Genomic DNA, 15278 nt, shown 5'->3' on the forward strand with positions numbered 1-15278 from the left:
GATCAGTCATTGCCTCTATGACCCAAGGGGAGTTCCTGGCGTCCATCGACATCAGAGATGCCTATCTGCATGTGCCAATCGCAGTGTCACATCAGCGTTGGTTACGTTTTGCGATAGGAGAGGATCATTTCCAATTCGTGGCTTTTCCCTTCGGGTTAGCCACGGCCCCTCGGGTATTCACCAAGGTCATGGCGGCAGTGATTGCGGTCCTGCACCTCCAGGGGTTAGCAGTGCTTCCTTATCTGGACAACCTTCTGGTCAAGGGTACATCCAGCGCAGACTGTCAGCGGAGTGTTTCGCTCACTCTCGCCACCCTAGCCCAATTCAGGTGGATTGTCAATCTTCCCAAATCCACTCTGACTCCGACCCAGAGTCTCACGTACCTAGGGATGCAGTTCGAGACTTTGCCGGCACTTGTGAAGTTGCCCTTAATCAAACAGCAGTCTCTCCGGCTAGCGGTGCGCTCTCTCCTGAGGCCCCGCCGTTATTCCCTCAGGCGCCTGATGCAGGTGCTGGGTCAAATGGTGGCCTCCATGGAGGCGGTTCCCTTTGCCCAGTTCCATCTGCGTCCTCTGCAGTTGGACATTCTCCGCTGTTGGGACAAGCGGCCTTCCTCCTTACAGAGGTTAGTGGCTCTGTCGCCACGGACCAGGAGCTCTCTTCAGTGGTGGCTTTGACCCCTCTCCCTGTCCCAAGGGCGCTCCTTCCTGACTCCGTCCTGGGTGATTCTCACCACGGATGCCAGCCTATCCGGCTGGGGAGCGGTACATCTCCACCACAGAGCACAGGGCACTTGGACTCCGTTAGAGTCAGCCCTTTCAATCAATGTGCTGGAAACCAGAGCTGTGCTTCTAGCTCTCCTAGCCTTTCACCACCTGTTGGCGGGCAGGCACATTCGAGTCCAGTCAGACAACGCGACAGCGGTTGCCTACATCAATCACCAAGGCGGGACACGCAGCCGCCTGGCAATGTTGGAGGTCCAACGCATTCTTCAATGGGCGGAGGACTCCAAGTCCACCATATCCGCAGTCCACATCCCTGGCGTAGAAAACTCGGAGGCAGATTATCTCAGCCATCAATCCGTGGACGGTGGCGAGTGGTCCCTGCACCCGGCAGTGTTTTAGTCAATCTGCCGCAAGTGGGGCACTCCGGACGTGGACCTAATGGCATCCCGTCACAACAACAAGGTTCCAGTTTACGTGGCTCGCTCCCACGATCCTCAGGCCTTTGCCGCGGACGCTCTGGTTCAAGACTGGTCCCAGTTTCGTCTGTCCTACGTGTTTCCCCCTCTAGCTCTCTTGCCCAGAGTCCTGCGCAAGATCAGAATGGAGGGCCGTCGAGTCATCCTCATTGCACCGGACTGGCCCAGGCGAGCTTGGTATCCGGACCTGCTCCAACTGTCCGTGGAGATGCCGTGGCATCTTCCGGACCGTCCAGACCTGCTCTCGCAAGGTCCGTTTTTCCGCCCGAATTCTGCGGCACTCAAATTGACGGCGTGGCTCTTGAGTCCTGGATTTTGACGGCTTCTGGTATTCCTCCTGAAGTCATCTCCACTATGATTCGGGCCCGTAAGTCTTCCTCCGTCAAGATCTATCACAGGACTTGGAAAATGTTTCCTGTCCTGGTGTCGCTCTTCCGGCCATTCTCCTTGGCCATTCTCGTTGCCGACCCTTCTGTCTTTTTTACAGTCCGGTCTGCAGCTAGGACTGTCCCTCAACTCTCTCAAGGGACAAGTCTCAGCTCTATCAGTGCTGTTCCAGCGGCGTCTTGCCCGGCTGGCTCAGGTCCGCACCTTCATGCAAGGTGCGTCTCTCATCATTCCGCCTTATCGGCGGCCCTTGGATCCCTGGGACCTTAACTTGGTCCTCACGGTATTGCAGAAACACCCTTTCGAGCCACTTAGGGAGGTTTCTTTGTATCGTCTTTCTCAAAAGGTGGCCTTTCTAGTTGCCATAACTTCTCTGAGGAGAGTCTCTGATTTGGCTGCGCTCTCCTCGGAGTCACCTTTTTTGTTTTTTCACCAAGACAAGGTAGTTCTCCGTCCGACCCCGGACTTTCTTCCTAAGGTGGTCTCTCCCTTCCACCTTAACTAGGATATTTCCTTGCCTTCCTTCTGTCCGGCCCCTGTTCATCGCTTTGAGAAAGCGCTGCATACTCTAGATCTGGTGCATGCTCTCCGGATCTATGTGTCTCGCACCGCTGCGCTTAGGCGGTGCACCTCTCTTTTTGTGAAACCACAGGACGGCGCAAGGGTCTCTGCTTCTAAGCCGACCTTGGCCCGTTGGATTAGATCGACCATTTCGGACGCCTACCAGAGTACTCAGGTGCCTCCCCCGCCGGGGATCAAAGCACACTCGACCAGAGCTGTCGGTGCCTCTTGGGCTTTTAGGCACCAGGCTACGGCTCAACAAGTCTGTCAGGCTGCCACTTGGACTAGCCTGCATACCTTTTCGAAGCACTTCGGCAGATGCGAGCTTGGGCAGACGCATCCTTCAGGCGGCTGTCGCCCACTTGTGAAGTTAGGCTCCGCCTACTTCTTAGTTTTTTCTGTTTATTCCCACCCAGGGACAGCTTTGGAACGTCCCATGGTCTGGGTCTCCCAAAGGAACGATAAAGAAAAAGAGAATTTCTTTGTCGCTCTATTGGGAGACCCAGACAATTGGGTGTATAGCTACTGCCTCCGGAGGCCACACAAAGTATTACACTTAAAAGTGTAAGGCCCCTCCCCTTCTGGCTATACACCCCCCGTGGGATCACGGGCTCATCAGTTTTCATGCTTTGTGCGAAGGAGGCACACATACACGCATAGCTCCTCTGTTTAGTCAGCAGCAGCTGCTGACTTTGTCGGATGGAAGAAAAGAGGGCCCATACTAGGGCCCCCAGCATGCTCCCTTCTCACCCCACTTTTTGTCGGCGGTGTTTGTTAAGGTTGAGGTACCCATTGCGGGTACGGAGGCTGGAGCCCACATGCTGCTTTCCTTCCCCATCCCCCTTCGGGCTCTGGGTGAAGTGGGATCTTACCGGTCTCCAGGCACTGAGGCCGTGCTCCATCCACAGCACCTGGGGAATCTGCTGGACATGGAGCTGAGTATCGTCAGGGACAGGGCCCTGCTACTTCAAGGTACTCTGTGTCCCCGCACAGACCGCGCACAGTCACACTGCAGCATTGCTGGGTGTGTTAGTGCGCCGGGGACAACAGCGCTGCGCGCTGGTGCCATTCCTATCTACAGCTCTGCTGAGTGGGGACATGCATTTGAAACTGCCGCGCCGGCCGCTGTTCTCAGTTTTTTTCGCTGCGGCGCGGCTGGGACTTGTGGTGCGCCGGGGACTTCCGCGCTGGCCGTGCATATATGACGGCCGCGCTTATTACTCGAGTCCCCAGCTTTTGCGGCCTAGTTTCGGTTCGTTCCCGCCCCCAGGCCTGCCAGTCAGGGGAAGGGCGGGACGCTGTATAGAACATCAGCGCAGAGGGCTGGAGTCTGTTTTACATACTCCAGCCCTCACACTGGACACAGTGGGACGCCAGTTTCCCGCACTTTGTTTGAGGCACGCCCACGGTCCGCCCCTCTTCACAGGACGCCGGCAGCCATTCCTGTGTGCAGCCTGAGCTGGAGAAGGGGGACTGGGAGACTCAGACACGGGATTCTGGCGACCACACACCCGCTTTTGAGCGGGCGGTAAGCAGCCCTCAAGGGCTGACCCCCACTAGTGCCGAAGTGTACATTTGTATTTTTATGCTTGCATGCTATACATTGCACTGTACGGTCGCTGGTGATTCTCTGCTATACTCCCTCCTAGATTGCTCAGAGGAGACAACAGCATGTCGACCGCAAGAAGCAAAGGTGCCAAGGCACAGGCTTTCTATGCTGCTTGTACCGCATGTGGGGCTGCTCTACCGGCAGGTTCCACTGACCCCCATTGTGTGCAGTGCTCGGCCCCTGTGGCACTTGCTCGGCCGGGGCCTCTGCTAGAGGTGACCCAGGGAGAACCACCTGTGAATACTGTCCAGGTGACAGGGACGGAGTTTGCAGTTTTTGCTGACAGATTGTCTGTGACTATGACTAAAATTCTTGAAACATTGCAGTCTAGACCAGTAACTCAGACCATGGGCACTGTTGACTCATTGCTCCCTGGTCCCCCTCAGTTGGAACAGCTTCAGGCTCCGGGGGTGTCACATGCATCCCAGGGTGACGGTTCTGACACGGACGACAGTCCCAGACAGCCTAAGCGGGCTCGCTATGAGCGGCCCTCCACTTCATCACACTGGTCAGGGTCCCAGCAGGACGACTCTCTATATGATGAGGCGGAGGTAGCTGATCAGGATTCTGATCCTGAGACCGCTCTCAATCTGGATACACCTGATGGGGACGCCATAGTGAATTATCTTATAGCGTTCATCAATAGAATGTTGGATATTTCTCCCCCAGCTCCTCCAGTGGAGGAGTCAGCTTCACAGCAGGAGAAATTCCATTTCAGGTATCCCAAGCGTAAATTAAGTACTTTTCTGGACCACTCTGACTTTAGAGAGTCAGTCCAGAAACACCACGCTTATCCTGAGAAGCGTTTTTCCAAGCGGCTTAAGGATACACGTTATCCTTTTCCCCCTGACGTGGTCAAAAGCTGGACCCAGTGTCCCAAGGTGGATCCCCCAATCTCCAGGCTTGCGGCTAGATCCATAGTTGCAGTGGAAGATGGGGCGGCACTTAAAGATGCCACTGACAGACAGATGGAGCTCTGGTTGAAATCCATCTATGAGGCTATCGGCGCGTCTTTGGCTCCAGCATTCGCAGCCGTATGGGCACTCCAAGCTATTTCAGCTGGTCTTACACAGATTGACACTGTCACACGTACATCTGTTCTGCAGGTGGCATCCTTAACCTCTCAAATGTCTGCATTTGCGTCTTACGCGATTAATGCTGTCCTAGACTCTACGAGCCGTACGGCAGTGGCGTCCGCCAACTCCGTGGTTTTACGCAGAGCCTTGTGGTTAAGAGAATGGAAGGCAGATTCTGCTTCCAAAAAGTGTTTAACCAGTTTGCCATTTTCTCGTGACCGACTGTTTGGTGAGCGTTTAGATGAAATCATTAAACACTCCAAGGGTAAGGATTCATCCTTACCTCAACCCAGACAAAACAAACCCCAACAAAGGAGGGGACAGTCGGGGTTTCGGTCCTTTCGAGGCTCAGGCAGGTCCCAATTCTCCTCGTCCAAAAGGACTCAAAAGGATCAGAGGAGCTCAGATTCTTGGCGGACTCAGTCACGCCCAAAAAAGACAGCCGGAAGAACCGCTACCAAGGCGGCTTCCTCATGACTTTCAGCCTCCTCTCTCCGCATCCTCGGTCGGTGGCAGGCTCTCCCGCTTTGGCGACATTTGGCTGCCACAGGTCACAGACCGTTGGGTGAGAGACATTCTGTCTCACGGGTACAGGATAGAGTTCAGCTCTCATCCTCCAACTCGCTTCTTCAGAACTTCTCCACCGCCCGACCGAGCCGATGCTCTGCGGCAAGCGGTGTCCACTCTAAAGGCGGAAGGAGTGGTGACCCCCGTTCCTCTTCAGGAACAAGGTCACGGTTTTTTACTCCAATTTGTTTGTGGTGCCAAAAGAGGACGGGTCGTTCCGTCCCGTTCTGGATCTAAAACTGCTCAACAAGCATGTGAAAACCAGGAGGTTCCGGATGGAATCCCTCCGCTCCGTCATCGCCTCAGTGTCTCAAGGAGATTTCCTAGCATCAATAGACATCAAGGATGCTTATCTCCACGTGCCGATTGCTCCACAGCACCAGCGTTTTCTACGCTTCGTTATAGGAGACGAACACCTTCAGTTCGTAGCTCTGCCCTTCGGGCTGACGACAGCCCCACGAGTCTTCACCAAGGTCATGGCAGCAGTAGTAGCAGTCCTGCACTCTCAAGGTCACTCTGTGATCCCGTATTTGGACGATCTACTGGTCAAGGCACCCTCTCAAGAGGCATGCCAACACAGCCTGAACGTTGCGCTAGAGACTCTCCAGAGTTTCGGGTGGATCATCAACTTTTCAAAGTCAAATCTAACCCCGACCCAATCGCTAACATATCTTGGCATGGAGTTTCATACTCGCTCAGCGATAGTGAAGCTTCCGCTGGACAAACAGCGTTCACTACAGACAGGGGTGCAATCTCTCCTTCAAGGCCAGTCGCACCCCTTGAGACGCCTGATGCACTTCCTAGGGAAGATGGTAGCGGCAATGGAAGCAGTCCCTTTCGCGCAGTTTCATCTGCGTCCACTACAATGGGACATTCTCCGCCAATGGGACAGGAAGTCGACGTCCCTCGACAGAGACGTCTCCCTTTCTCAGGCGGCCAAGGAATCTCTTCGGTGGTGGCTTCTTCCCACCGCATTGTCGAAAGGAAAGTCCTTCCTACCCCCATCCTGGGCAGTAGTCACGACAGACGCGAGTCTATCGGGGTGGGGAGCAGTGTTTCTCCACCACAGGGCTCAAGGTACGTGGACTCAGAAAGAGTCCACCCTTCAGATCAATGTTCTGGAAATCAGAGCAGTGTATCTTGCCCTACAAGCCTTCCAACAGTGGCTGGAAGGCAAGCAGATCCGAATTCAGTCGGACAACTCCACAGCGGTGGCATACATCAACCACCAAGGCGGAACACGCAGTCGGCAAGCCTTCCAGGAAGTCCGGCGGATTCTGACGTGGGTGGACGACACGGCATCCACCATATCCGCAGTTCACATCCCAGGCGTGGAAACTGGGAAGCAGACTTCCTCAGTCGCCAGGGTATGGACGCAGGGGAATGGTCCCTTCACCCGGACGTGTTTCGGGAGATCTGTCGCCGCTGGGGGATGCCGGACGTCGACCTGATGGCGTCACAGCACAACCACAAGGTTCCGGTTTTCATGGCACGGTCTCACGATCACCGAGCTCTGGCGGCAGACGCCTTAGTTCAAGATTGGTCGCAGTTCCGGCTACCTTATGTGTTCCCACCTCTGGCATTGTTACCCAGAGTGCTGCGCAAGATAAGGGCCGACTTCCGCCGCGCCATCCTCGTCGCTCCAGACTGGCCGAGGAGGTCGTGGTACCCAGATCTGTGGCACCTCACGGTAGGCCAACCGTGGGCACTACCAGACCGACCAGACTTGCTGTCTCAAGGGCCGTTTTTCCATCTGAATTCTGCGGTCCTGAACCTGACTGTGTGGCCATTGAGTCCTGGATCCTAGCGTCTTCAGGATTATCTCGAAAAGTTATTGCCACCATGAGACAGGCTAGAAACCATCCTCCGCCAAGATCTACCACAGGACGTGGAAGATATTCTTATCTTCGTGCTCTGCTCAGGGAGTTTCTCCCTGGCCTTTTGCATTGCCTACTTTTCTTTCCTTCCTGCAATCCGGGTTGGAAAAAGGTTTGTCGCTCAGCTCCCTTAAAGGACAAGTCTCAGCGCTATCTGTATTTTTTCAGAAACGCCTAGCACGACTTCCTCAGGTACGCACGTTCCTGCAAGGAGTTTGTCATATCGTCCCTCCTTACAAGCGACCGTTAGAGCCCTGGGATCTGAACAGGGTTCTAGTTGCTCTCCACAAGCCGCCTTTCGAGCCTATGAGGGATGTTTCCCTTTCTCGTCTTTCACAGAAAGTGGCCTTTCTAGTGGCGGTCACGTCTCTTCGGAGAGTGTCCGAGCTAGCGGCACTGTCATGCAAATCTCCCTTCCTGGTTTTTCACCAGGACAAGGTGGTTCTGCGTCCGATTCCGGAGTTTTTCCCTAAGGTGGTATCCCCCTTTCATCTCCATGAGGATATCACCTTGCCTTCCTTGTGTCCTCATCCAGTTCATCAATTTGAAAAAGGTTTGCATTTGTTGGATCTGGTCAGAGCACTCAGGATCTACATTTCCCGCACGGCGCCCTTGCGCCGCTCGGATGCACTCTTTGTCCTTGTCGCTGGTCAGCGTAAAGGATCGCAAGCTTCCAAATCCACACTGCCTCGGTGGATCAAGGAACCAATTCTTGAAACCTACCGTTCTGCTAGGCTTCCAGTTCCCTCAGGGCTGAAGGCCCATTCTACCAGAGCCGTGGGTGCGTCCTGGGCATTACGGCACCAGGCTACGGCTCAGCAGGTGTGCCAGGCCGCTACCTGGTCGAGTCTGCACACTTTTACCAAGCATTATCAGGTGCATACCTATGCTTCGGCGGATGCCAGCATAGGCAGATGAGTCCTTCAGGCGGCGGTTGCCCACCTGTAGGAAGGGGCCGTTTTACGGCTCTATTACGAGGTATTATTTTACCCACCCAGGGATTGCTTTTGGACATCCCAATTGTCTGGGTCTCCCAATAGAGCGACAAAGAAGAAGGGAATTTTGTTTACTTACCGTAAATTCCTTTTCTTCTAGCTCTAATTGGGAGACCCAGCACCCGCCCTGTTTTCTTAGGGATTTTTGTTTTTTTCGGGTACACATGTTGTTCATGTTAAATGGTTTCAGTTCTCCGATGTTTCTTCGGATTGAATTTGTCTTTAAACCTGTTATTGGCTTTCCTCCTTCTTGCTTTTGCACTAAAACTGATGAGCCCGTGATCCCACGGGGGGTGTATAGCCAGAAGGGGAGGGGCCTTACACTTTTAAGTGTAATACTTTGTGTGGCCTCCGGAGGCAGTAGCTATACACCCAATTGTCTGGGTCTCCCAATTAGAGCTAGAAGAAAAGGAATTTACGGTAAGTAAACAAAATTCCCTTCTTTGTTACTTACCGTAAATTCTTTTTCTTATAGTTCCGTATTGGGAGACCCAGCTCTTTCCCTGTTGCCTGTTGGCAATTTTCTTGTTCCGTGTGTTATCACCGGCTGTTGTCGTGGACAGAGTCTCCGGTTGTTCCGGTTCCTACTCGGTTCTACTTGTGGGTGGCTATTCTCCTTCAGCTTTTGCACTAAACTGGCTAGGACTGGCTACCAGGGGGTGTATAAGCTCAGAGGGAGGAGCTACACTTTTAAGTGTAGTACTTTGTGTGTCCTCCGGAGGCAGAAGCTAAACACCCCATGGTCTGGGTCTCCCAATATGGAACTATAAGAAAAAGAATTTACGGTAAGTAACAAAATTCTCTTTTTTGGGCTTATGTGATGAGTTGTGAGATGTACTGGTATAAGATATCGAAATATTTGTAGTTATAATTTTGTATAACAAAATAGTTCATATAGCTAGCATTACCTTAATCACTTGGTCAATAGAAGTCAGGAGGCTCCATCAGTGATATAGTATGTGAGAAAACAAAGGCTCCCTATTGTAGAACAACCATGGAGGGGTGACTACCATCCAGCACTTCATGGTGAGATATAAATACAATGCTAACTGGAGAAGATTAGGTAGATCAAAGCAGTTCTGTGATCACAAAGTGAGATACAGGGTCTCCAGGCTGAAGTGTGGACAGCTAGAGACCCAAAACAGGACCCAAGTGTGACACAGGCTGAGGAAATGAAGAGAAGAAGCCGGTAAACTTCAGGGAGGAGAAAAGTTTGTGGGTATGCAGGGATATGTCCTCGAGAGGTAGGACATACCAAGTAGAGGACATGGTGATGAGGGCCACACCAACCTGGCGCTAACCAGGAGGCCCTAAAGCCGACCATGCACATTAGATGGCTGTCAGCTGAACGATGCTTCACACAGTCATGTACAGTGGGGAAAAAAGTTTTTCTTTGTCGCTCCATTGGGAGACCCAGACAATTGGGTGTATAGCTCATGCCTCCGGAGGCCACACAAAGTATTACACTAAAAGTGTAAAGCCCCTCCCCTTCTGCCTATACACCCCCCGTGCATCACGGGTTCCTCAGTTTTCAAGCTTTGTGCGAAGGAGGTCAGACATCCACGCATAGCTCCACTGTTTAGTCAGCAGTAGCTGCTGACTATGTCGGATGGAAGAAAAGAGGGCCCATACTAGGGCCCCCAGCATGCTCCCTTCCTTCTCACCCCACTCTTGGCGGTGTTTAAGGTTGAGGTATCCATTGCGGGTACGGAGACTGGAGCCCACATGCTGCTTTCCTTCCCCATCCCCCTTAGGGCTCTGGGTGAAGTGGGATCCTACCGGTCTCCAGGCACAGGAGACCGTGCTCCATCCACTGCCACTGGGGTATCTGCTGGATATGGAGCTGAGTATCGTCAGGGACATGGCCCTGCTACGTCAAGGTACTCTGTGTCCCCGTACAGACCGCGCGCAGACACACCGCAGCATTGCTGGGTGTGTTAGTGCGCTGGGGACAACAGCGCTGCGCGCTTGTGCCACTACTCACTACAGCTTTGCTGAGTTAGTTAATGTATTGGGGACTGCCGCGCCGGCCGCTGCTGTCAGTTTTACACTGCGGCGCGGCTGGGATTTGTAGTGCGCCGGGGACTTCCGCGCTGGCCGTGCCTCGGGACGGCCGCGCTTATTACTCGAGTCCCCGGCTTTTGCGGCCTAGTCTCGTGGCTTTCCCGCCCCCAGGCCTGCCAGTCAGGGGAGGGGCGGGACGCTGTGCCGGACGTCAGCGCCGAGGGCTGGAGTCTGCTTGCATACTCCAGCCCACTCACTGAACACAGTGGGACGCCAGTTTCCCGCACTTTGTCTGAGGCACGCCCACGGTACGCCCCTCTTCACAGGACGCCGGCAGCCATTCCTGTGTGCAGTCGGAGCTGGAGAGGGGAGACAAGCTCTGGGGGACCCAGACACGGGATTCTGGCGACCACACACCCGCTTTTCAGCGGACGGTAAGCAGCACCTGAAGTGCTGACCCCACTAGCGCCGAAGTGTTCATTTGTACTTTTATGCTTGTATTCTATACATTGCACTGTACGGTCGCTATTCTTGGCTATATACCCTCCTAGATTGCTCAGAGGACAGCATGTCGTCCGCAAAAAGCAAGGGTGCCAAGGCACAGGCTTTCTATGCTGCTTGTACTGCTTGTGAGGCTGTTCTACCAGCAGGTTCCACTGATCCCCTTTGTGTGCAATGTTCGGCCCCTGTGGCACTTGCTCAGACGGGGTCTCTGCTAGAGGTGACCCAGGGAGAACCACCTGTGAACACTGTCCAGGTGACGGGGACGGAGTTTGCAGTTCTTGCTGATAGATTGTCTGTGACTATGACTAAAATTCTAGAAACTTCGCAGTCCAGACCGGTACCTCAGACCATGGGCACTGTTGAATCATTGCCCCCTGGTCCCCCTCAGTTGGATCAACTCCGGGCTCCGGGGATGTCCCATGCATCCCAGGGTGAAGGCTCTGACGCGGACGACAGTCCCAGACGGCCTAAGCGAGCTCGCTGGGAACGGCCCTCGACATCATCACACTGGTCAGGGTCCCAGCAGGAGGACTCTCTGTATGATGAAGCGGAGGTAGCTGATCAGGATTCTGATCCTGAGACCGCTCTCAATCTGGATACACCTGAGGGTGACGCCATAGTGAATGATCTTATAGCGTCCATCAATCGAATGTTGGATATTTCTCCCTCAGCTTCTCCAGTGGAGGAGTCAGCTTCACAGCAGGAGAAATTCCATTTCAGGTATCCCAAGCGTAAATTGAGTACTTTTCTGGACCACTCTGACTTCAGGGAGGCAGTCCAGAAACACCACGCTTATCCAGATAAGCGCTTCTCAAAACGCCTTAAGGATACACGTTATCCCTTCCCTCCTGACGTGGTCAAGGGCTGGACCCAGTGTCCCAAGGTGGATCCTCCAATCTCCAGGCTTGCGGCTAGATCCGTAGTTGCAGTGGAAGATGGGGCTTCACTTAAAGATTCCACTGACAGACAGATGGAACTCTGGTTGAAATCCATCTATGAAGCTTTCGGCGCGTCGTTTGCTCCAGCATTCGCAGCCGTGTGGGCACTCCAAGCTATTTCAGCTGGTCTGGCGCAGATTGACACTGTCACACGTACATCTGTTCCGCAAGTGGCATCCTTAACCTCTCAAATGTCGGCATTTGCATCTTACGCTATTAATGCTGTCCTGGACTCTACGAGCCGTACGGCAGTGGCGTCCGCCAACTTCGTGGTTTTACGCAGAGCCTTGTGGTTAAGGGAATGGAAGGCAGATTCTGCTTCCAAAAAGTGTTTAACCAGTTTGCCATTTTCTGGTGACCGACTGTTTGGTGAGCGATTGGATGAAATCATTAAACAATCCAAGGGTAAGGATTCATCCTTACCTCAGCCCAGACCAAACAAACCCCAACAGAGGAGGGGACAGTCGAGGTTTCGGTCCTTTCGAGGCTCGGGCAGGTCCCAATTCTCCTCGTCCAAAAGGTCTCAAAAGGATCAGAGGAGCTCAGATTCTTGGCGGGCTCAGTCACGCCCAAAAAAGACAGCCGGAGGAACCGCTACCAAGGCGGCTTCCTCATGACTTTCGGCCCCCTCTCTCCGCATCCTCGGTCGGTGGCAGGCTCTCCCGCTTTGGCGACATTTGGCTGCCACAGGTCCAAGACCGTTGGGTGAGAGACATTCTGTCTCACGGGTACAGGATAGAGTTCAGTTCTCGTCCTCCGACTCGATTCTTCAGAACGTCTCCGCCTCCCGACCGAGCCGATGCTCTTCTGCAGGCGGTGTGCACTCTAAAGGCAGAAGGAGTGGTGATCCCTGTTCCTCTTCAGCAGCAAGGTCACGGTTTTTACTCCAATTTGTTGGTGGTGCCAAAAAAGGACGGGTCTTTCCGTCCCGTTCTGGACCTAAAACTGCTCAACAAGCACGTGAAAACCAGGCGGTTCCGGATGGAATCCCTCCGCTCCGTCATCGCCGCAATGTCTCAAGGAGTTTTCCTAGCATCAATAGACATCAAGGATGCTTATCTCCACGTGCCGATTGCTCCAGAGCATCAGCGTTTTCTACGCTTCGTTATAGGAGACGAACACCTTCAGTTCGTAGCTCTGCCTTTCGGTCTGGCGACAGCCCCAAGGGTCTTCACCAAGGTCATGGCAGCAGTAGTAGCAGTCCTGCACTCTCAGGGACACTCTGTGATCCCTTACTTAGACGATCTGCTGGTCAAGGCGCCCTCTCAAGAGGCATGCCAACACAGCCTGAACGTTGCGCTGGAGACTCTCCAGAGTTTCGGGTGGATCATCAACTTTTCAAAGTCAAATCTGACCCCGGCCCAATCGCTGACATATCTTGGCATGGAGTTTCATACTCTATCAGCGATAGTGAAGCTTCCGCTGGACAAACAACGTTCACTACAGATAGGGGTGCAATCTCTCCTTCAAGGCCAGTTGCACCCCTTGAGGCGCCTCATGCACTTCCTAGGGAAGATGGTAGCAGCAATGGAGGCAGTCCCTTTCGCGCAGTTTCATCTGCGTCCACTACAATGGGACATTCTCCGCCAATGGGACGGGAGGTCGACGTCCCTCGACAGGAACGTCTCCCTTTCTCAGGCGGCCAAGGATTCTCTTCGGTGGTGGCTGCTGCCCAACTCATTGTCGAAAGGGAAATCCTTTCTACCCCCATCCTGGGCGGTGGTCACGACAGATGCGAGTCTGTCAGGGTGGGGAGCAGTTTTTCTCCACCACAGGGCTCAAGGTACGTGGACTCAGCAAGAGTCCACCCTTCAGATCAATGTTCTGGAAATCAGGGCAGTGTATCTTGCCCTACAGGCCTTCCGGCAGTGGCTGGAAGGCAAGCAGATCCGAATTCAGTCGGACAACTCCACAGCGGTGGCATACGTCAACCACCAAGGCGGAACACGCAGTCGACAAGCCTTCCAGGAAGTCCGGCGGATTCTGAGGTGGGTGGAAGACACGGCCTCCACCATATCCGCAGTTCACATCCCGGGCGTAGAAAACTGGGAAGCAGACTTCCTCAGTCGCCAGGGCATGGACGCAGGGGAATGGTCTCTTCACCCGGACGTGTTTCAGGAGATCTGTTGCCGCTGGGGGATGCCGGACGTCGACCTAATGGCGTCCCGGCACAACAACAAGGTCACGGCATTCATGGCACGATCTCACGATCACAGAGCTCTGGCGGCAGACGCCTTAGTTCAAGATTGGTCTCAGTGTCAACTCCCTTATGTGTTCCCACCTCTGGCACTGTTGCCCAGAGTGATACGCAAGATCAGGTCAGACTGCCGCCACGCCATTCTCGTCGCTCCAGACTGGCCGAGGAGGTCGTGGTACCCGGATCTGTGGCATCTCACGGTGGGCCAACCGTGGGCACTGCCAGACCGTCCAGACTTGCTGTCTCAAGGGCCGTTTTTTCCATCTGAATTCTGCGGCCCTCAACCTGACTGTGTGGCCATTGAGTCCTGGATCCTAGCGTCTTCAGGGTTGTCTCAAGAGGTCATTGCCACTATGAGACAGGCCAGGAAACCAACGTCTGCCAAGATCTACCACAGGACGTGGAAGATATTCCTTTCTTGGTGCTCTGATCAGGGATTTTCTCCCTGGCCATTTGCATTGCCCACGTTTCTTTCCTTTCCTCAATCAGGATTGGAAAAAGGTTTGTCGCTCGGCTCCCTTAAGGGACAAGTCTCAGCGCTCTCTGTGTTCTTTCAGAAGCGTCTTGCCAGGCTTTCTCAGGTACGCACGTTCCTGCAAGGGGTTTGTCACATTGTTCCTCCTTACAGGCGGCCGTTAGAACCCTGGGATCTGAACAGGGTTCTGCTGGCCCTTCAGAAGCCACCCTTTGAACCTTTGAAAGATATTTCTCTTTCTCGCCTTTCGCAGAAAGTGGTCTTCCTAGTAGCAGTCACCTCACCTCGGAGAGTGTCTGAGCTAGCAGCGCTGTCATGCAAAGCCCCTTTCCTGGTGTTTCACCAGGACAAGGTGGTGCTGCGCCCGGTTCCGGAATTCCTTCCTAAGGTGGTATCCACCTTTCATCTCAATCAGGATATCTCCTTGCCTTCTTTTTGTCCTCATCCAGTTCATCAATGTGAAAGGGATTTGCATTTGTTAGATCTGGTGAGAGCACTCAGAATCTACATTTCCCGTACGGCGCCTCTGCGCCGCTCGGATGCACTCTTTGTCCTTGTCGCTGGTCAGCGTAAGGGGTTACAGGCTTCCAAATCCACCCTGGCTCGGTAGATCAAGGAACCAATTCTTGAAGCCTACCGTTCTTCTGGGCTTCCGGTTCCCTCAGGGCTAAAGGCCCATTCTACCAGAGCCGTCGGTGCGTCCTGGGCTTTACGGCACCAGGCGACGGCTCAGCAGGTGTGCCAGGCGGCTACCTGGTCGAGCCTGCACACTTTCACCAAACACTATCAGGTGCATGCCTATGCTTCGGCGGATGCCAGCCTAGGTAGACGAGTCCTTCAGGCGGCGGTTGCCCACCTGTAGGAACGGGCCGTTTTACGGCTCTATT

At 53.9% G+C, this 15278-nt stretch overlaps 1 protein-coding gene across 1 annotated transcript in view; it reads left to right on the top strand.

Annotated features, from left to right (window-relative positions):
* PGM3 (phosphoglucomutase 3) overlaps positions 1-15278 on the top strand; it is an 88788-nt gene that overhangs the window by 6651 nt on the left and 66859 nt on the right. The gene's annotated exons all lie outside the window — the stretch shown is intronic.

The sequence above is a fragment of the Anomaloglossus baeobatrachus genome, chromosome 3, assembly GCF_048569485.1.
Source record: "Anomaloglossus baeobatrachus isolate aAnoBae1 chromosome 3, aAnoBae1.hap1, whole genome shotgun sequence".
Classification (NCBI taxonomy): domain Eukaryota; kingdom Metazoa; phylum Chordata; class Amphibia; order Anura; family Aromobatidae; genus Anomaloglossus; species Anomaloglossus baeobatrachus.